Genomic DNA, 24452 nt, shown 5'->3' with positions numbered 1-24452 from the left:
TGGAATCGGGCAGCACTCGGTGATAAGAGAGAAGTTCACCAATGTGGTATCACAATGGACTGAATAGTCTAAGTGAGCCTGATACATCGGGCTGCCACATAACCTAACCTAACCTAACCTAAAATTCCTGAGTATTGAAATTTCTTCTAACATTTCATCATGTTCCATATCATTCGCTACCTAGCTGAAGGGACTGATGTATGTTATTAGCAAAGAAAAATAATTTTTTCAGTTTAATGAGTAAAATATCATGATCCCAAGTGTCGAACGTAGAGTGTATTGAGGTCCAGTAAAACAACAAATGAAGCCAAATTCACATTAACTTTTTCTGTAATTTCTTCAATGACGTTTATAACAGCTGTCATGCAGCTTTTCTGTTGTCTGAACCCGGACAGACATTGAGTTAATATTCCATTTTCTGAAATGAACGAGTTGATTTTTGTGTAAATCAGTTTTTCAAAGGCTTTTGATCGGTATTTGTTTTGAATTTTCCATATGTTTGAGTATGTTGATTTAGTAACAATATTATTGAAAGTATAAGTTATATATGGCAAAAGATTAAATAGCAAAAATATTAGGCTTATCTCATCTGTACCGGTTGAGTTTGACCTAATTGAGAGTATGCTTTTCAGCACTTCAGATTCGTCAAAACATCGGAAGCTAAATTGGTTCTCGATTGGACCATAGCAGTAATTTGAATATACATTTGATCTTTCCTCAGGCATATAATCACGAACAAACTGCTGGTTCAGCTTATTTAAATCTATTTGATTGTAGAAAACATGGCCATGCTTCTTTCCAATACCAAATTTTGTTTACAGTATAAAAATGTTGCCATTCTTACTTGTTTTACAACTTCCGGACTTGCCGATTTGTAGAGACTATACAACTCTGGCGTCTTAAACCGTTTCCACCTGTTGTAGAAGTTGTTACGGTGCCGGAATAAATTCTTCCAAGATTCAATAAAGCAGGGTTGTAGTTTGTGCCTAATAGTTCTTGTTCGCAAAAGTACACATGCATTAAAAAATCTCATTTACTTCATTCTCGAAACAATTAACTTGATCGTCCATTGATTCGGATTCGCGTATTGTCTCCCAGTTGATAATATCCATCATTTCTTGTAATAATGCATAATTAAAAGATTTAAAATCGTAGTACACATCATAATTTTCGCTACACCTATTTGTAGTCCTAAAATATCTCTAGGTTTCCAATTTCAGGTAAATAAGATTGAAAATACGATTTCTAGAAGCTCCAAGAAGTAATATCGGTAGATTGGTCTATATGGGCTATACCAAAATATGGACCGGTAGGCACCATTTGAAGCACAATTTCAGACAAATCGGATAGAAACTTCGGTTTCAAGAAGCCCAAGACCTGAAATCGGGGCGTCGGTTTATATGGGGTCTATATAAAAACCTAGACCGATATAGCCCATCTTAGAGTTTGACATAAAAACGAATCTGTGCCAAATTGCAGGACGATAGCGCCATTATTGAAAGCTGTAGCGTGATTACAACAGACAGATAGACAGACGGACGTGGTATATCGGCTTAGAATTTCTCCCTGATCAATAATATATACTTTATATAGTTGGAAATCGATATTTCCTTGTGTTACAAACGGAATGACAAACTTATTATAACCCCATGAGTATAAAAAGAGTACTCACGCGAGAGTGTATCCCAGGACTTACTCATATTCGGATATACTTTGATTGGAATCAAAAATCGGGAATCGACTCATCTATTTTGTCTGCAATCTACACTCAAAAAAAGTTTACTTGGATCCAAAGATTTTGACCTTCCTTTAAGGATTTTAGTATTAATTCCGAGCCAAAGATGCGGCTTCGTTAAAATAAAGACATTTTCTAGGATCGATAAAATTAAAATTGGATGCAGATCTCATTCACCGAATTTTTATTTTCTGTTTAATAAAGGTATTCATGTACAAACAAATTCCAGTTTCAAAATCCAAATTATGCCAAGTACTTCAATGTAAAAACTGTTTTCTTAATACTAAAAAAATTTTAAACCAACGATGCAAATCTTTAAAATAAGTCTTAGCCTATATATTTTTATCTTAAATTTAAAAATTCAATATGTCAGTTGAGTTAAAGACGATTTCTTTATATTAAACATGTTTTTCTTTATTTTAAGGAGCATTTGCCTTACTTCAAAGATCTACAACTTCAACAGAGGGACGCAAAATTTCAAGATTTGTGTCCTAAATTTAATGAAAAATATTTTTGAAGCAAGGATTATAAACTTTCTTTTAATTAAAATGTCATTATTTTAAAGAATTTTGTCCTTAGCATTGCGTAAATTTCAATTTAAGTTGCATAATCTTCCATATTAGGTCAATATTTTTTTTCAGTGTACGCTACGCCATGAATATTTTGTTTACGTTCTCTGATAGCCACTTGTTGTTTTCCAGTGAAATATAAGGCAATCACACTATCACGCTTGAATTCCTTTACGAATAACATTATTTCAGAATGTAATAGAACAAAATGCTTTTGTAAGCTTCTAAACAATAAAATGGACTCTCACTGGAATAAATCTGTCAGCTGTCAAACGAGCGGTTTAGAAATTATAGTAAGCTAAAGTTGGTTATAATACATATTAGCCCAATCTATGATTCGATTTGTTAAGTACATTTAAGTCGCAATTTTTATCCAATTTGACTTAAATTTAAAATCTATGTATATTTAAAACCTCCAAAGGTTATGCCAAATATGTAAATACTTCTTCTTGGTCAAAATTTCGCCGAATAATATGGACTTTGTCTTTTGAAATGTCTATTTCGTGAGCACTTTCTATCGGCTGTATGCCTATCTTAGGGCGTTTTCGTTTCGCAAAAAATATATTGCACTCAAAAAAAAAGTGAACTCTCTATTTCACTAAAGCCAATTTAACTTTATTTTAGTTCATGGAATTATTATGTTTGGAGAAAGTTTCCTTTACTCTAATAATTTTTTGTGTACGTTAGTTAAATTAACTAAAACCGAGGAAAAAAATATACTCAAATGAAGCATAAAGATTAACTAAATTCGTGCCTTCCACAAAATAGTTCAGAATTTCTTTAAATTTGTAAATTTTACCAAAAATTTATCCATCATGAACTTCGTATGTCACTAAAGACATTCTTGCAATTTTGAAATCCAAGTTTTTCCTTCAAACTACAAAATTTTCTTTAACAAGTGAAAAAACTTAGTTATGTCTAATAAATTTTCATGAATTTGTCGAAAATTATTTACTTATTTTTATGACCTCGGCGCGATGCAAACGTTTGTAATACTGTTTAGTTAAAATTTTCTATAAATATTCAAAATTTTCTAAAATTAACCGAAAGTTTTCTTCCTGGTGGGTTCACAGTTTTTTCAGTGTGCCCTGGTGTTACACTACTTTTTTCCTCATTGTATTTTCCCTCAAATTAAAGTGTCATTCCAATGTTATTGTTAATTCATAATGTTGTGAGGCATACAGGATCCTAAAAGCTATGATAATGTCCTTCACATTTGGCAATCAATTTCGAGAATGTTGCACATTTTTCCCCAATCGAATTCTCCATTATATTTTTATCGCTTTTCGAAGTGGCAGCAGTTGTCGGGGATAACGTAAAAGGAACGTTGAAATTCATTAATCAGGTAGGCAACGAATAGAAAGACTCACCGTATACCGTATACAAACGTTCAGTGCGCCATTTAACCAAATCAAGTATCAATCAATAACAAACACTATAGAAGTTTTCGTATGCAAATTTAGTGAACGTATTGCGATCATATTCGTCCACCACTGTAATAAATTTCCTCTACATCCAGAATGGGATACAATGGGGGCTCATATAACATTCGTTATAAACAAGAAAGTGCATACATTGTACGTTTTATATCTCCTGTATTTCTAATCCCACAATAACATCCACATTAAATTAAACAACCTGTTCTCTCACACCCTTTCACTCTCTTTTGGGTGCTAACCAACAACCCCCTGTCCACACACACACAGCCAGACACCCATCCACTAGCCAGTCAAACAATTTAATGAACACCGAAGACAATAATGGGCAAACCGAACGACAAACTGAGTGTTTTGTTTTCATACAATTCAGCTTCGTCTTCTCTCCAACTGTGTGTGAGTGGATATTTTTTGGGGAAAGGAGCACGCAATCATCATCATCATCATCATCATGATTTACACTATGTGAAAGTAAGGCGTGAGTGCCACGGTACAGTGTGTAGTGGAAATATGAAGCATTGTGCATACATACACACAATCTCCTTGTTTACACATGCCAAGAGTTTCGTGTGTAATGACGGCGGCGTTGATGACGACGACGTCGACTGACGACAAGTGGAAGCCAAGCACTGCCAAAGGAAGACATAGAACATTCGGGCAGAGCAACAAAATTCAGTATCGCACAAACAACATTAACGGAAACATCAACAAATCGAAAGTGAGCGCATAGGATTTTCAAAATAAAGACTAAAATATAACAGTTTTTAGAACATAAATATAGTCATACACTAATAGAGTAGCGAGCGCGGGTGAGAAAATAAAACACTATCCACACAAAGGCTAAACAAAACAAAAAAAAAACGCATTCGAGACAAAAATACAAACAACATTTTGCCGCTCTAGTTGAAATCAAAACATTTGTGTTGTTCGTTTTGTTCCTTTGTCGTCTATTGCCAACCATATGTCGAACCTGTAAATTCAACTGTATGTACGTGTGTTCTTGCGATAGTGGCTTCGTGTTTGTCAATGCTTATGTTTGTTTGATTGTATGTGAGGCAAAGTGTGAGTGAACTTTTGTGTATGAAGGAAATTAACAAAAACAACAAGAAAGAGTAAAAACAACAATACTGTTAGTGGCGGCGGGAGTAGCAAAACCAGCACTTTAGTGCTTTTTTTTCCTAGTTTGAATTTAGTTTCGTTTTATTTTCTGGGTGCATATACTGTTAAATACACGGAGAGAAACGCAAAGAAACTAGGAAATTTGAAATAAATGTAAAACTATAACGGTATTTTTTTTCGAAAAAAATGAATATGTGTGAATCGTAAATAAATCTAACAAAAAAATTTTGGTTATTAAAAAAAAACTTCAAAGGAAACCTAAATGCAGTGAAGTGAACGAAAAAAGAGAAACTAAAAATAATCGTTTGCGGTTTTCTAATCCTAACTAAGGTCAAATATTAAAAAAAACACACACAAGTGTTTGCTTATATGAGTTCTGCATGTCACACATCTGTTCCGTATGGTATTCGCGTATATTTTGCATAGCCTCCTACCAAAGATAAACCAATACGCTTTCCGGTCTAGGAAAATGTCCAAACGTATGCCACAGCCACAACTTTCACACACTTTTCAAATGGTTGGGTGAATGAACAAATCCGGTAAATGTCACCATAACCATAATAATAAAAATAAAAAGGACCAGCTATAACAATAACAACGAAAACCGCACAAAAGAAACAACACACGACACAATATTCCAAAGAAAACATAGAGCAAAAAAAAAAAAAAAAAAACAACAACAACTAAAATCAAACATCCAAATAAAAGTCATCACAAAAGAACTATTCAAACATAGAGAATACCCTCTGACACTTCTAGCCAATACAAGACACCTCCCCGCTCCAACTATTAAGTTGTAAGGATTCCCAAAATTATTGCAAACGTTTGCTTTGAAGTCTCACCACAATAGAAAAAAATTAGGATCATTTAAATTTGTTGAAGAAACCTAGCATTGTATTGTATTCTATATTCCTCATATCTAGAAGGCAAGTTCACGCGTGGTAAATCGAATCTGGAGCTATTTAAGTGTAACATATTTGTGAAACGATTAGTGTAATAAAAACACCATTGAAGTCATTATACATACTTTGTTTATGTTTATGGCAAATGTTTATATGGATGTGTGTGTCTATTAGTGTACATGAATATGGTGTAAGTGATATGCTTATAGTGGAATTAATGAGAGAAAGAGAGTAATTAATATTTTCTTCCAAGAAAGAAAACAACGGGAATTATTAAGAAGAAAATACAACAATAAAACCATATATGAGCATCTACAACAACTACGTAATATCAACACTCAGAGATCCCAGAGTAATAATACACAAGTTATAAATATCATTAACCCAAAAAATGAAATTTATATATTCAAACCCAAGGGAGCAAAAATTCAATTAATAAAACGAAACCCTGTTAAGTCAATATTGTACAGTGCAATATATAACAAAATGTATGTATTTAAATTGTAAGTGAAGTTTTATGATAAAACATCAAATATCTTAACAAACAAACGTAACGTAATTTTAAAAGTATACATTTACAAAGTGAATTTTGGGTAGAAAGTTATTTTCCACTTGAAAAAAAAAAAAAAAAAAACAACACAACACAAATAAAATTCGCAATAAACCTTTACAGCAAAACAAAAAAAAAATCCCCCAAAGATTTTCTTGGAATACTTCAACAACTTTTACATCGTCCGCTAAACGGTAGCAACTTTAACCATCATCATCATCTCTTTTCTCGTCCTTATCCCGTTGTCTCGTTTTACAACAAGAACCACAAAAATATTTTAAATTCCATCCATGTGCAGTATATACGCATAAAATACATCGGCATATATACACAAAACATATGTAAGTATATTTAAAATTGAATTTCGTGTATCTTGTGAATTCCCTAAAACTATAGGTCGTTCACGGCCAGACTATTTTGCGGATAACTAATTGTGAATTGGTTTTTGGGGGTTTTGATATATTGTGAATATCCCAAAAATTATAAATATATTCTTAATAGTATATTCTTGTGGAATTATAACAGAAATCATTCATTAATATACAGTCTGCAAAAAAAGCTGTACACCTATCAATTTGAAGTAAATTGTGAAACGACATGAAAAATATGAACAAAATAAGCACCTAAAACGGAAAATACAAAAACAACGATATTTGGGACATTGTTTTTCTTTTTGGGGTGTTGTTTCATAATATAAAGTGTAGAATTTTATTTCATTACGAAGAAACACAATAATTCATTTATGAAAATAAATTCCAACGAAGTTTTTTGAGGTTTTATTTCATTTTATTAAAATTAACACTGGTACCAAACAGTGGATAACGGATATAAGAAACTCAGTAAAATACACAATTTTTGTTTCTTATATGCGTTTATTCTTATAGTCGATTATTATTCAGAAGAAAAAAGAGGGTATGGTGTTTTTAATGACATTCATATATTCAAATTTTTTCTTATATGAGATGTGCTTATATCCTGCTGTACAACGCATATTTGATTGAATTCATTCAATGAATTATGAACATTGTTACCCAATTCAGTTTAAAATAAACCGTCGTGAAGTGAACAATATGCTCAATTTTGAAATATTCCCGGGGAAAAGAATTTACATTGAACTCCTATACCTGTTTGCGAACAAATACTCAACCGAAACAAATCTTTCTCCAATTTTCAAAAAACTCGATCGATTTTTTTTGCAACATTTACAAAATATTTTACTTCGCAATTTCTTTCATATGAAGTATTTTCGATTGTAATAAATTCCAAAAATTTAACTAAATGGTAATACGTAAGGGAATTGCGAAATTGTTACGATGTTAATGGTTTAATGGTAATGGTTTCAAAAAAGTCGAGGGAATTGTTGATTAAAAATTTAAATAGTAAAAATGTCTACTAGGATAATACAATTCAAAATTCTTTTAAAATATAGCATTTGTTCGAAAGCTAGAAAAAACTATTCTTGTACATAGTTTCCATGTCTGAAAGGTAGAAAGAATTTAGTTAAGTGATCCGTTTTTCGAAATAAGCATCTACAGCAGAGCTTCCCAACCCCATTTGCTTTGCGCCCCGAAAAACTGTTTTGATTTCGTTGAGCCCCCCAATCTAAAACAAATTTTCTTTACCCAAACAATCAGAAAAAAATGTTAACAAACATATAAAATATGATTAATAATGATTCAATATAATTAAGAATAACAATGTTAATGAATATTAATATAAAAGAGTTTATCGATTAGTGGGAAATTTGGCAATTGTTCTGTTCATTAGCTAGTTTTTTTTTTATACCCTCCACCATAGGATGGGGGTATATTAACTTTGTCATTCCGTTTGTAACACATCGAAATATAGCTCTAAGACCCCATAAAGTATATATATTCTGGGTCGTGGTGAAATTCATGAGCATGTCCGTCCGTCCGTCTGTTGAAATCACGCTAACTTCCGAACGAAACAAGCTATCGACTTGAAACTTGGCACAAGTAGTTGTTATTGATGTAGGTCAGATGGTATTGCAAATGGGCCATATCGGTCCACTTTTACGTATAGCCCCCATATAAACGGACCCCCAAATTTGGCTTGCGGTTGCTCTAAGAGAAGCAAATTTCATCCGATCCGGCTGAAATTTGGCACATGGTGTTAGTATGTGGTCTCTAACAACCATGCAAAAATTGGTCAACATCGGTCCACTTTTACATATAGCCCCCATATAAACCGATCCCCCGATTTGGCTTGCGGAGCCTCTAAGAGAACCAAATTTCATCCGATCAGACTGAAACTTGGTACATGGTGTTAGTATATGGTCTCTAACAACCATGCAAACATTGGTCCATAATTATATGTAGCCCCCATATAAACCGATCCCCCGATTTGGCTTGCGGAGCCTCTAAGAGAAGCAAATTTCAACGGATCCGGCTGAAATTTGGTATATGGTCTTGGTATATGTTCTCTAATGACCATGCAAAAACTGGTTCACATCGGCCCTTAATTATATATAGCCCCCATATAAACCGATGCCAAGATTTGGCCTCCGGAGCCTCTTAGAGGAGCAAAATTCATCCGATCCGGTTGAAATTTGGTACGTGGTGTTAGTATGTGGTTTCTAACAACCATGCAAGAATTGGTCCATATCGGTCTATAATTATATAGAGCCCCCATATACATCGATCCCCAGATTTGTCCTCCGGAGCCTCTTGGAGGAGCAAAATTCATCCGATCCGGTTGAAATTTGTAACATGGTGTTAGAATGTGGTCTCTAAGAAACACGCACGAATTGGTTCATATCGGTCCATAATTATATATAGCCCCCATATAAACCGTTCCCCAGATTTGATCTCCGGATCCTCTTGGAAGAACAAAATTCATCAGATCCGGTTGAAATTTGCAACGTGGTGTTAGTATAAGGCCGCTAATACCCATGCCAAAATTGGTCCGTATCGGTATATAGCTATATATAGCCGATCCCCAATCACACAAAAATTGGTCCATATCGGTTCATAATATTCAAAACTCGAGCCAAAAATAATCTAACAAAATTTTATTTTTATAGAAAATTTTTTCCAAATTTTATTTGTATAGAAAATGTTTTCCAAATTTTATTTCTATAGAAATTTTTTTTCCAAATTTTACTTCTATAGAAAATGTTGTCAAAATTTTATTTTGTTAAAATTTTATTTCTATGGGAACTTTAAGTTTAATTATATGCGTATTTAATCGGCCTTTTTAGTTTAATATATACCACGTATGGACTATGTGGTATGTATTACGGTGTTGGGAAGTTTTAAGATACCTTGCCATCAGCAAGTGTTACCGCAACCCAAGTAATTCGATTGTGGATGATAGTCTTCAGTAGAAGTTTCTACGCAATCCATGGTGGAGGGTACATAAGCTTCGGCCTGGCCGAACTTACGGCCGCACTGTTAGAAAAATATGTTTTTCATATGTTCCGATATAAACAAAATGTGTTTCGGGCACGATTTTAAACCACAATATATTTAAGTGCGAACATGTAATTTTCCTAACCTAACACTAAATGTTTGGGACATCTATGTTAATATGTTAGAATATATTATGTTTGGGGCATGAATGTTTCATAAAAATCATATGTGTGAATACAAACATATATAAATTTACAAATTTCAACTAAACATACATATGTTGTGATATTTTATTCAAAGCGACAGAGAGAGTATAGAGAGAAATAGAGATGGAAACCGGGAGAGTTGACGAAAGATATCAATATAACACAGCAAAAGAGTCAAAAGAGAACAATTTCTGTGAAACCGCTTGTATGTTGTTTCGGAAAACTGTTTTATGATAAGGCCAAAAATTTGATATGTTTAAGTCTAAATATTATTTAATTTGAATAAAGAGAATATACATTCTGAACCAAGAGAATAGACATTTGAAAAACAAACAGCTTATGTTTTCGCCTTGAGAGCAGCATTTTATGTATGTGTGGACATGTGTTTTGTTTATCATATTGGCATTATTTTTTTCTTGGTTAGTTAAAAGAAATCAGGGGTCTTCATAAAAATAACGAAAGGGCACTATACTCTTTTTAGAGTTGGGACGGTAAAATGAAATAAGGAGGAAATAGTGAAAAATTACACAGTAAAATTTAAAAAAACAAAGTTTAGTTTCTCTTTATTAAAAAGTAGTCCACGAGGAGTTGACGGACACCATCAAATATAAAAGCGGGCATTAAGTTCGAGTTTTGCAGCTAAAACAATTTAAAAAGTTTATTTTCTTTAAAATGAATTATTAAAGAAAAATAAATGGAATTTTAGAGCGATGGTGTTAAATGCTAGTAAAAAATTGTTCACTCCTAAATAAATTTATGTTTATATTATAAAATTATGTATGTATGTTTATACTCGACTCCACGTTCTTCTTTTGTTAGTTTTTGAATTCCTTCCAAATTTTAAAGTTTTGTACAAAAACAGTTTTTTATTACAAGATTGTTATTTTTGCAATAAAAAATAATATTTTATCCAAAAATCTTTCAATTTCGTTTATATCAAGCACTGTTACTGACTATAAATCTTTAATAACGCACATTTCGATGTTTCATTTAAAAAAATTAATATAGTATAAATATAAATGTGTAAATTAAAAAAAAAAAACAAAAAAAAATGTTCGGTCGGAGCAGGGATTGAACCCACGACCCTTTGCATGCAAGGCAGACATGCTAACCACTGCTCCACGTGGCAAACAAATGTATGTTTCTGTTAAATATTGTTATGTTTGCATGGGCTCGTGGGCGCTGCAAACTATGCTATATAAATGTAACTTAAAACGATAATTATCTACTGGTGACTATAACAGCTACGTAGCCCAGTGGATAGTGTGTTGGCTTACAAACTGTATGGTCCTCGGTTCGATTCTCCGTGCAGGCGAAAGGTAAAATTTAAAAAATTTATAAAAGTGAATAATTTCTTCAACATTATTTGTATTACAGAGAAAGGTGCCAATAACTAAAAAATTTCGTGGAAGTGAAAATTACGAGTATGTTAGGGAATGAGCACAATCGTGTTTGGGAAAAATTCTTCCAAGCATATAATATTTTTGGCTCAAAATGCTTCCAAACATATAATATGTTCACATAAAACAAACATATTAATGTTTCGGCAGTATGCAATAATATATGTGCTTCCTGCAAAATATGTTTGGAACATATGTTAAAGAAGCGATATTTTTTGAGGGTGCGTATATACTTTTTTTTTAATATTTGGTACTATTACTTTTTTTAAGCATTACAATGTTGATAATATATACAATATATACAATGTTGATAATATATACAATAACACTTCGACCAATATATGCACACTAACTAGTAGTTTTTTTTTACATAATAATATATATTAAGCAGCTTTGTGTTACAACACATTTTGCTGTGTAAAGCGCCTCCTCAAAACAAAAGGTTTGTTGCGGTTAAGTCTTCTTGTAACATCTGCCTCAAGCAATTTTGGAATCTCTGGGTTTGTATGATTTTGCAGCTTCGATTCATACTTTACTGCTATTTGCTGAATTTCTTCCTTTACTGTATCAATCTTCAGGTCTCTATGGAGGTCACTGTTTCGTATAAACCAGGGAGCATTTACTATTCCTCTTAGTATTTTGTTTTGGAGTACTTGTATACTTTCGATGGTGCTGTCACTTGCGCATCCCCATAATTGGATACCATACGTCCATATAGGTTTTAAGACTTGATTATATATCATAAGTTTATTTTGTACAGATAAAGTTGATTTGTAGTGCAATTTAACTCTCAACCAATTTAACTCTCGATATTTTATTTCCAAAGTTTTCTTTTTGTTTGCCACGTGGTCTTTCTAGTGTCATCCCAAGATATTTTGCAGTGGTTGCTTCAGGAACTTGCTAATATATATAGGATTGTGATTTATTCTTCTGTTTGAAAAATTCATGTGCACTGATTTGGAGCTATTCAAATCTAGTCCCCATTTTTCTGTCCATGTGTTAATTACCGTCAGAGCATTTTGTAATTTTTCAGTAGATATTTGATTTGTATTATCTTTTGCAAGTATGACTGTGTTGTCAGCAAATGTACCAATGGTACAGTCTTCACAATGAGGTAGATCATAGGTATATAACAGGTACAGGAGAGGACCCAGTTTACTATCCTGTGGAACTCAAGAGTGTATTGGATAGATTTCAGAATATTCATTTCCCTATTTCATACGATAGTACCGATCGTCTAGATATGACTCTAGTAATTTGCAATAACTTTCTGGAAGAATTGACTTAAGTTTATGTTTCAACGATGAATGCACTACACCGTCAAATGCTTTAGATATGTCTAAGAACACAGCCAAAAATACCTCGTGTCTTTCAAAAGCTTCTTCAATGTCGCTTGTAATTCGATGTATTTGTTCTATTGTGGAATGTCCTTTGCGGAATCGAAATTGATGACATGGTATTATGTCCATTCGCTCTATAAATGAGTTTAGCCGTTTACTTATACATTTTTCGAACAATTTACCAATCAATGGTAATAACGATATCGGTCTATATGATTGTGCTCATTCCCTAACATAATTTTCACTTCCACGAAATTTTTAGTTCTTGGTACCTTTTTCATTAATACAAATAATGTTGAAGAAATTATTCAATTTTATAAATTTTTTAAAATTTACCTTTCGCCTGGACGGAGAATCGAACCGACCAACACACTATCCACTGGGCTACGTAGCAGTTATAGTCACCAGTAGACAATTATCGTTATAAGTTTCATTTATATAGTATAGTTTGCAGCGCCCACGAGCCCATGCAAACATAACATTATTTAAAAGAAACATACATTTGTTGGCCACGTGGAGCAGTGGTTAGCATGTCTGCCTTGCATGCAAAGGGTCGTGGGTTCAATTCCTGCTCCGACCGAACCAATTTTTTTTTTTGTAATTTAGACATTTATACTATATTAAATTTTTATACAGTCAGAAACAGTGCTTGATATAAACGAAATGGCTTTTGAATAAAATATTATTATTTTTTTTTGGAAAAATAACAATTTTATAACAAAAAACTGTTTTTGGTAAAAAAAGTTTGAAATTTTGGAAGAAAATCAAAAACTCTAACAAAAGAAGAGTATAAACATACATAAATAATTTTATAATGTACACATAAATTTATTTAGGCGTGAACCGTTTTTTACTAACATTTAACACCATTTTAAATGCCTTTAAAACTTATCGTGTTTTGTACTTAATTTCATTTTTACCTTTAAGGCCGTTAAAAAATTTGTATCCATAATGCCAAAATGATGAACAAAACACTTGTCTACACATACATAAAATTCTCCTCTCAAGGCGAAAACACATGCTGTTTTTTTTTTCAAATCTCTATGCTCTTTACTCCGAATACTCATCTAATATTCAAATTAAATAATATTTAGACTTAAGCATATCAAATTTTTGGCCTTATCATAAAGCAGTTTCCGAAACAACATACAACCGTTTCACAGAAATTGTAAACATATATATGTTTACTCGAAATTTGTAAATTTATATATATTTACATTCACACAAATTATTTTTATGCAATATTCATGCCCAAACATAATATATTTTAACATATGTGTCCCAAACATTTAGTGTTAGTTTAGGAACATTACATGTTGGCACTTATGAAAAACATATTTTTCTAACAGTGTACGAATGGTAAGTTCTTTTGTAGTATGTTTATGTTTTGTTGAGCTTATAAATTTGTGTTGTTTTAACAAATTCAATGCTCTACCAAAAATGACACTGCGCTCAATGTTGTTTTTTTCAGCGAACATACAAATGGTTGCCGAAATCAGATACATAATTTCCGAGAAAATATCATGGTTGCGACAAACATGTTCCATGTTCACCGTCCAAAACTAACATTTTGCTCTTGAAAAATGTTTGGAGTGATCATATTCCTTCTCTGGGTGAGATTTATCAAGATTATCGCAAACATAGAAAATTCAGTAAACGACATCCTCACGATAGTTTTAATTTTATCTCTTGCAATAGCGTACAATTACACAATACAAAAAACTGTCTTGTAGTGTAACAAAGTGTAGTCAATGGCGTATAAACATTTACAGCATGGGAATCCCTACTGCATATGTACTTTATACATTATTTGTTCATGTAGTACATATGACTGTATCCGAACTTTGTTTAAAAATAAATTTTCGACGCACTTGTTTTCTTTTTGTTGTCAGGGATTTCTCATCATCTCCACACTGGGGAATGTCAGCCATTCTTTGCATCATTTTAGCATGGCCCACTTTGATGGGAAAATTATTTCAGTTGCTTTCACTTTTTTGCCCATATTTTTTTTTTTAGAATGAAGACGAATGCTAAAAATATGCACGAGATTAACGAGTCCCAAGTACTTCCCCCTTCCCCATCGTGTTGAAGTACATTTGGCAAAAATAAAATTTTTAGCTGTCCTTGGCTTAGGCTCTTTATTAATTAAACACCTTCAGCGGGGAAAATGTTGGTTTCCGGTATCCGGTATTAAAGGGAAACCACTGGAATTTAAGTTATGTGTACATTACCGGAAGGCCGGATATTTATGTTTATTAGAAAATCCTTTTGGACTATTTTAGGGGTTTAGCATTTGAAAAGTATGGTGAGAGCTATGATGTTATGAATTTTGAACAATTGCTGATGTTTATATTAAAGTCGGATTCTGTTAGAAAAAATCTTCCAAATCTAAAAAGTTAAGCTTCGACAATGAAAATTATGAGTATCATGAGTTCGATTTCAGTACACTGAAAACAAGTCTGCTCTATTCCAAAGATTTTGTGTTTATGCTAATGATTTTAATATTTATCCCGATCCAAAGAAGCGGCAATTTCAAGAAGACATTTCAGACCCAATTCTCTCTTCAACTTGAGGTTTTGCTTACTTGATACTACTTTTATCTGCTTTGTCTTCGCTTCGTATGAAATTCCTTCAAAAACCACAACTTAAATTTCAAAACTAAGACTCGGTAGATCAAGTAGAAATTATGTAGCGCTTCAGGTAAAAACCGTCTTTAAATAAAGTCTTGAATGATATCCCCTATTTTTGAATCAATTTTAGCTTTATAGTAAAACAAGTTGACTTAAGTTCCACAGAATGTTATTTTATGTAAAGATACACATTGTTAAATCGAATTCAAGTTTTTGTTGTATCAGCGAATGACTAGCTAGAGTTTTGACAATTTTTAATTAGTATGGAAAATGACTCGAATAAGTCATAAAGAATATTTTTATACCCTCCACCATAGGATGGGGGTATATTAACTTTGTCATTCCGTTTGTAACACATCGAAATATTGCTCTAAGACCCCATAAAGTATATATATTCTGGGTCGTGGTGAAATTCTGAGTCGATCTGAGCATGTCCGTCCGTCCGTCTGTTGAAATCACGCTAACTTCCGAACGAAACAAGCTATCGACTTGAAACTTGGCACAAGTAGTTGTTATTGATGTAGGTCGGATGGTATTGCAAATGGGCCATATCGGTCCACATTTACGTATAGCCCCCATATAAACGGACCCACAAATTTGGCTTGCGATTGCTCTAAGAGAAGCAAATTTCATCCGATCCGGCTGAAATTTGGTACATGGTGTTAGTATATGGTCTCTAACAACCATGCAAAAATTGGTCCAAATCGGTCCACTTTTACGTATAGCCCCCATATAAACGGACCCCCAAATTTGGCTTGCGATTGCTATAAAAGAAGCAAGTTTCATCCGATCAGGCTGAAATTTGGTACATGGTGTTAGTATATGGTCTCTAACAACCTTGCAGAAACTGGTCCATATCGGTAAACTTTTACGTATAGCCCCCATATAAACGGACCCCCAAATTTGGCTTGCGATTGCTCTAAAAGAAGCAAGTTTCATCCGATCAGGCTGAAATTTGGTACATGGTGTTGGTATATGGTCTCTAAGAACCATGCAAAAATTGGTCCACATCAGTCCATAATTATATATAGCTCCCATATAAACCGATCCCCCGATTTGGCTTGCGGAGCCTCTAACAGAATCAAATTTCACTCGATCCGGCTGAAATTTGGTACATGGTGTTGGTATATGGTCTCTAACAAACCATGCAAAAATTGGTCCACATCGACCCATAATTATATATAGCCCCCATATAAGCCGATCCCCAGATTTGGCCTCCGGAGCCTCCTAGAGGGGCAAAATTCATCCAATCCGGTTGAAATTTGGTACGTGGTGTTAGTATATGGTCTCTAACAACCATGCAAGAATTGGTTCATATCGATCCATAATTATATATAGCCCCCATATAAATCGATCCCCAGATTTGTCCTCCGGAGCCTCTTGGAGGAGCAAAATTCATCAGATCCGGTCGAAATTTGGAACATGGTGTTAGAATGTGGTCTGGAACAAACACGCAAGAACTGGTCCATATCGGTCCATAATTATATATAGCCCCCATATAAACCGTTCCCCAGATTTGATCTCCGGAGCCTCTTGGAGGAGCAAAATTCATCCGATCCGGTTGAACTTTGCAACGTGGTGTTAGTATAAGGCCGCTAATAACCATGCCAAAATTGGTCCATATCGTTCTATAGTTATATATAGCCGATCCCCAATCACACAAAAATTGGTCCATATCGGTTCATAATCATGGTTGCCACTCGAGCCAAAAATAATCTACCAAAATTTGATTTTTTATAGAAAACATTGTCAAAATGTTATTTCTATAGAAAATTTTGTCAAAATTTTATTTCTATAGGAAATTTTGTCAACATTTTATTTCTATAGAAAATTTTTTCCAAATTTTATTTCTATAGAAAATTTTGTCAAAATTTTACTTCTATAGAAAATGTTGTCAAAATTTTAGTCTGTCAATTTTTTCTATAGAAACTTTAAACTTAATTATATACGTATTTAATTGGCCTTTTTTAGTTTAATATATACCACGTATGTACTATGTGGTATATATTACGGTGTTAGGAAGTTTTAAGATACCTTGCCATCGGCTTCAGTAGAAGTTTCTACGCAATCCATGGTGGAGGGTACATAAGCTTCGGCCTGGCCGAACTTACGGCCGTATATACTTGTCAAAATTCAAGACTTAAATAGTGATTTTTTCTGCAAAAATTTTTGGAAATTTAATTGTGACCGTGTACAGATCGTCGCGTTTACTGCACCATCGAGAAGGCCTAAAGTCTCCCATTGAAATTATCTAGTCTACTATTTTTTAATCCATTAATAATTTTATGAACATTCTTGAGAATTGAAACTTCTTAGAATATATCATCATCTTGGATATCATCGAATTCGCTGCCCAGCTGACGGGACTGAAGTATTTGAGTTTGCGACGTTTGCTACCTTTTCTACATTTACGACATCTCTGGTATTGCTGCTAATTAAAGCTGATTAGTATGTATAAGGTGTCGGCTGAGGTCTGGTTGAAACCTGAGCCCGAAGTGAAACATAAGTTGCTGCAAGTCTATTATTCTCTTCAATAATATCAAATATTTCGGCGATTGTGTCCTCGGGAAAAACTGAAAGAACGTGGTCGTATTTGGTGTCGTGGTGATATTTGAACGCCTAAACCAACCCTGGGGAGCCACCGTGGTGCAATGGTTAGCATGCCCGCCTTGCATACACAATGTCGTTGGTTCGATTCCTGCTTCGACCGAACACCAAAAGTTTCTAAGCGGTTGATTATACTATCTCAGCAATGCTGGTGACATTTTTCTCTAAGTGGTTTCACTGCAATGTGGAACGCCGTTCGGACTCGGCTATAAAAAGGAGGTCCCTTGTCATTGAGCTTAACATAGAATCGGGCAGCACTCAGTGATAAGAGAAAAGTTCACCAATGTGGTATCACAATGGACTGAAAGTCTAAGTGAGACTGTTACATGGGGCTGCCACCTAACCTTACCTAGCCCTGGGGAAATTTGACCCAAAAAAGGAGGTAACTTCACCGCAACAGCACTAATTTGCTGGATTTTTTCCGAGTTTACTGCACTGACTTCGCGAAGTATTTAGAATAAAGATAATAAAGAAACAATCGCCAAAATTAGTTCCAGAAAAATGTTGGCAGTGACAAAAATAAGATATTAACTCTAAAGTAAAAACAAGTGAGTAAAGTAGAAAATCGGGCGGGGCAGACTATATCATACCCTAAACCACCCCTACTGAATTAGTAAACAAAAGCATTTGTGGGGTATCATTGGTCTAGGTTTTGGAGAACATAAAGGGGGGTACATGATTATGGGTGCCTTGTCACAATCTGAGCAGAAATGTCTAATATTAGGAGCTATAGTTTATATTGCACTAAAAGAGTTAGTATGCCACTAATATTGAGTCCATTATTAAACAAGTATATACGGCCGTAAGTTCGGCCAGGCCGAATCTTATATACCCTCCACCATGGATTGCGTAGAAACTTCTACGAAAGACTGTCATGCACAATCGAATTACTTGGGTTGTTGTATCTTAAAACTTCTTAATATCGTTTTCTAAATTGTGCGTTAGTCCATACGTGGTATAAAGGGTGATACGGTCAAAATTTGGTCAATATAAACTTGACGTATTTCTTTCAATTTTGCATTTAAAAAACCTGAACACCCCTCATTTTGAAGGTGTGTGTATGTAGAATGTTGCTCTTATTTTGATTTTGGAATTCACTCTTCAGTTGTCCAAATGCCGTCCAAGCAAGAAGAGCAGCGTATCAAAATTTTGCTCGCGCATCGCGAAAATCCGAGCTACTCGCACGCAAAGCTGGCAAAATCGCTAAAAGTTGCCAAATCAACCATTACAAATGTAATTAAAGTGTTTGGGGAACGTTTGTCGACAGCCAGGAAGTCTGGAATGGGGGGAAATCGAAAACCGGATGCCGCTGAGACGACAAAGAGAGTTGCCGGTAGTTTCAAGCGAAACCCCAACCTCTCTCTCCGAGATGCCGCAAATAAGCTGGGTGTATCGTTTACAACGGTGCATCGAGCCAAAAAACGAGCCGGACTATCGACTTACAAGAAGGTAGTGACTCCAAATCGCGATGATAAACAAAATACGACGGCCAAATCGCGAGGCTGTACACGACGATGCTGACGAAGTTTGACTGCGTGGTAATGGACGACGAAACCTACGTCAAAGCCAACTACAAGCAGCTTCCGGGACAGGAGTTTTATACGGCAAAAGGAAGGGGAAAGGTAGAAGATATTTTCAAGCACATAAAACTGTCAAAGTTCGCAAAAAAATATCTGGTTTGGCAAGCCATCTACCTGTGGCTTGAAAAGCAGCATTTTCATAGCTTCCGGGACTGTCAACCAAGAAATTTACGTGAAAGAGTATTTGAATAAACGTCTGCTGCCTTTCCTGAAGAAACACGGTTGTTCCGTACTGTTTTGGCCGGATTTGGCATTTTGCCATTACGGTAAAAAGGCCATGGAGTGGTACGCCGCCAACAACGTGCAGGTGGTTCCCAAGGACAAGAACCCTCCCAACACGCCAGAGCTCCGCCCAATTGAGAAATACTGGGCTATTGTCAAGCGGAACCTAAAGAAGACCAAAAAACTGCTAAGGACGAGCAGCAGTTCAAGGCAAATTGGCTTTCTGCGGCGAAGAAGATGGACAAGGTGGCTGTACAAAATCTGATGACAGGTGTCAAGCGTGAGGCCCGGCAATTCGGATTTGGAAAAGCGAAAGCCTAACTGAATATTTTTCCTGAATTTTATACTAATTGAACTTGAAACAGAAATTTAATTTGATTTTTTAAATAAACGATTTCACCGATTTACACGCGTTTTCCCTTGACCAAATTTTGACTGTACCACCCTTTACATTAGACAAAAAACTTATGTATAGTTAAGTCTACAAATAATTACGAATAGATATGGACTTTTTGCACGGTACGTAGAGAGCCAGAATTGGGGTCGCTTAGATGGGGGCTATATACAATTATGAACTTGATATGGACCAATTTTTGTGTGATTGGAAATCGATTTATGTGAGGGATATATATAACTATAGACCGGTATGGACCTAGTTACGCATGGTTGTTAACGACCATATACTAGCACAATGTACCAAATTGCAACTCACTCTGATGAAATTTGCTCCTCCAAGAGGCTCGAAAACCAAATCTCGGGATCGGTTTATATGGGGCTACATATGATTATGGGCTGATAGGAACCAATTCCTGCATGGTTGTTGGATACCATATACTAACATCACGTACCAAATTTCAACCGAATGGGAATAATTTTGCTCTTCCAAGGGGCTCTGGGTGTCAAATCTGGGGATCGGTTTATATGGGACCTATATATAATTATGGACCGTTACCGACCAATTTTTGCATGGGAGTTTGAGGCCATGTATTAACACCACGTACCAAATTTCAACTGAATCAGATGAATTTTGGTCTTCGGTTTATATGGGGGCTATATATAATTATGGACCGATGTGGACCAATTTTTGCATGGTTGTTAGAGACTATATACTAACACCATGTACCAAATTTCAGCCGGATCGGATGAAATTTGCTTCTCTTAGCGGCCTCGCAAGCTAAATCGGGGGATCGGTTTATATGGAGGCTATATAATTATGGACCGATATGGACCAATTTTTGCATGGTTGTTAGAGATCATATACTAACACCATGTACCAAATTTCAGCCGGATCGGATGAAATTTGCTTCTCTTAGCGGCCTCGCAAGCTAAATCGGGGGATCGGTTTATATGGGGGCTATATAATTATGGACCGATATGGACCAATTTTTGCTTCTCTTAGAGGCCTCGCAAGCCAAATCGGGGGATCGGTTTATATGGGGGCTATATATAATTATGGACCGATGGTGACCAATTTTTGCATGGTTGTTAGAGACCATAGACTAACAACATGTACCAAATTTCAGCCTGATCGGATGAAATTTGCTTCTCTTAGAGGCGTCGCAAGCCAAATTTGGGGGTCCGTTTATATGGGGCTATACGTAAAAGTGGACCGATATGGCCCATTTGCAATACCATCAGACCTACATCAATAACAAATACTTATGCCAAGTTTCAAGTCGATAGCTTATTTCGTTCGAAAGTTAGATTGATTTCAACAGACGGACGGACGGACGGATGGACGGACATGCTCAGATCGACTCAGAATTTCACCACGACCCAGAATATATACTTTATGGGGTCTTAGAGCAATATTTCGATGTGTTACAAACGGAATGACAAAGTTAATATACCCCCCATCCTATGGTGGAGGGTATAAAAAGAGGAAATCGGTCTATTAGTTGTGGTTAATAAATCCAAATTTCTGCAAATAGGGCAATAGACTTATGTAAGAGCTACATGTAAGTCTAAATACGATCAGCTAGTACATCAAAATTTGAAATTTGAATAACATAGCTTAATAAATAAGAGTATTATGGCCAAATATGACAAAATCGAGCGATGCATATATATAGGACCTATATCTAAATCCGAACAAATTTGTATAATATTTTGCAGGTATGATTGATACCACAGAAGGTAACTTTGTGTAAAATTTGAGTACGATCAGTTAATAAATGAGGCCCCTATGGTCAAAAATAAGGTTATTAGGGGCAAATTTTTCAAAATCGGGCGATACATATATATGGGAGCTATATCTAAATCTGAACCGATTTCGATGAAATTTTGCACATACAGTTAGTGCTATAGAGGATTACATTTTGCCAACTTTGAGTACGATCGGTTGATAAATAAGGGTTTTACGGCCAAATTTGGCAAAATCGGGCGATACATATATATGGGAGCTATATCTAAATCTGAACCAATTTCGATGAAATTTTGCAGACTTAAAGGGTGATGAAAAAGTTTACTATGTGCAAAATTTGATGACGATCGGTTTGTAAAAAAGCGCAACGTGACTCTATTTGTCGAAATCGGGCGATACATATATATGGGGGCTATATCTAAATTTGATCTGATTTCTTCCAAATTCAATAGCATTCGTCCTTGTGCCCAAAAAACACCCCGTACCAAATTTCATCCAAATCGGTTGATAATTTCGACCGGAATCCTGTGAACAACAAATACATGGACAGACGGACGGACGGACGGACGGACGGACACCAAGCGCTAGATAGACTCAGGAGGTGATTCTGAGTCGAACGGTATAAATTTTATGGGGTCTAAAATCAATATTTCTGGTAGGCACATTTTTTGACCGATCAAACTTAGTATACCCTGACCACTATGTGGTTTAGGGTATAAATACCGTATGCTAAATTAAATTATGTGACATAAAAAATCAATGAAAGTGTTCAGCAATCGATGGTATCTCTCACTACTCACGAATATTTCACGTCACGGTTTCTATTCTTGTTGTATATTCTTCGAGTAGCATCTGATGGAGCCGTTGCTTACATTCCTTCGTAGTTCTATCAACTATATTTCTCTCTATATTCATTTCAGCGAGATGAATTTTAAATTGTATAATTCGTTTTCATTCGGGGTCACCAATTTAGATAATTATCTTCTTATTCTCCATGATAAAAATATTAATTTGAGAATCTTTTATATGTAAATTACAAATATTGAGGATTGATTTTAGAATAATAATAATTTTGTTGGAAAAATTTATTGACGATTGACATATATTTCAATTCATGCAAATGTTGCTATGTTATAAACAAGAAACAAAATTAAATATTTCAAAGTAATAAGTTGGTAAAGTGAAAACAAACAAGTCGTTACTCCATATCTAAATGGGCAGCACACGCTCTTTAACTAATTAAAGATTTCTCAAATAAGTCTTTGGTTTTAAATAAAAAGCAGTGCATAATACATTTTTATTTTAAATCCATCGAATTTAATTAAAGTGCTAGTACATCCAAATTTCTGCATCACAAATCGCAAACCGCAAATCAAATCTATTCCAATGCTAATACCTTTGCCTTAATCTTTCCTATCCTATAGCTACTTGATTCTCTACTAAGAATTCTTGACAAATTCCAATGTCCCCAAGGCCAAAAATTCAAACTGACTCAAACACAAAACTGTGTTCTCCCACCAATAGAAACGTGGAAATCTTATCAAAATATTTTGTGGCACATTTTAGCGTTAATGGCAAATGTTACGGTTTTTAGTAGCGTATAGCAAGGATGTTGCTGACAAACTCTCTGTAAAGGAATTTACCAAATCATTTTGGCAGCACGATATGCTCCAAATGAACAACAAGTATTTATTTATTTTTCCCCGTTGCGTTTTTAGACCAATTTATCCATGTTTGTTTGTTTTTTTCATATTTTTGTGGTAAGCCTAATGCCGTTAAACAGTTATGACCGTGAAATATTCAAATTATAATAAAACAAGTATATACGGCCGTAAGTTCGGCCAGGCCGAATCTTATGTACCCTCCACTATGGATTGCGTAGAAACTTCTACTAAAGACGGCCATCCACAATTAAATTACTTGGGTTGCGGCCGATGGCAAGGCATCTTAAAACTTCTTGATATCATCTTCTAAATTGTAAGTTCGCCCATGCGGGATATATAATAGACAAAAGAAAGGTCGATTAAATATGTATATATTCAGTTATTGACCGGTATATATAGGCAAGAAATAATTACGAACCGATATGAACTTTTGTGCGGTAATTATAGAGCCAGAATTGAAATATGGGAGTCGCTCTATATGGGGGCTATATACAATTATGAGTCTACCGAAAATGGCAGATTTTTTACTGTTTGGTAGATTGGTAGAATTCTTGATGTTTTGGAAGATTTTTCAAAATATTCCTCTCCAACTATGAAATGCTTCATAAATTTTCTATAAAAATAACATTTTGACAAATTTTTCTACAGAAATAAAATTCTGACAAAATATTCTATAGAAATAAAAATTTGACAAAATTTTCTATAGAAATATCAAATCTTGACAAATTTGTATATGGCCATAAAATTTTGGTAGATTATTTTTGGCTGGAGTGGCAATCGTGATTTTTCTGTAATTTGGGATCGGTTTGTTTGGGGGCTATATAATATAGATAGATACGGATCAATTTTGGCATGGTTGTTATCGGCCATACACTAGCGAAATGTACCAAATTTCAACCGGATCGGATGAATTTTGCTCCTTCAAGAGGCTCTGGAGGTCAAATCTGGGGATCGGTTTATATGGGAGATATATATAAT

General features: G+C 34.6%; 1 protein-coding gene across 1 annotated transcript in view; it reads left to right on the top strand.

Moving 5' to 3' along the window:
• Positions 1 to 4445: 4445 nt before the first annotated feature.
• The window catches only part of SK (small conductance calcium-activated potassium channel), a 966885-nt gene continuing 946878 nt past the window's right edge, over positions 4446 to 24452 (top strand). Inside the window, exon 1 of the mRNA XM_075300451.1 lies at positions 4446 to 6652. The gene's annotated coding sequence lies outside the window, so the exon portion shown is untranslated. The remainder of the gene's footprint in view (positions 6653 to 24452) is intronic.

The sequence above is a fragment of the Haematobia irritans genome, chromosome 3, assembly GCF_050003625.1.
Source record: "Haematobia irritans isolate KBUSLIRL chromosome 3, ASM5000362v1, whole genome shotgun sequence".
Classification (NCBI taxonomy): Eukaryota; Metazoa; Arthropoda; class Insecta; order Diptera; family Muscidae; genus Haematobia; species Haematobia irritans.
The sequence above is the reverse complement of the archived record's forward strand: the minus strand, read 5'-3'. Positions and strand labels throughout refer to the sequence as shown.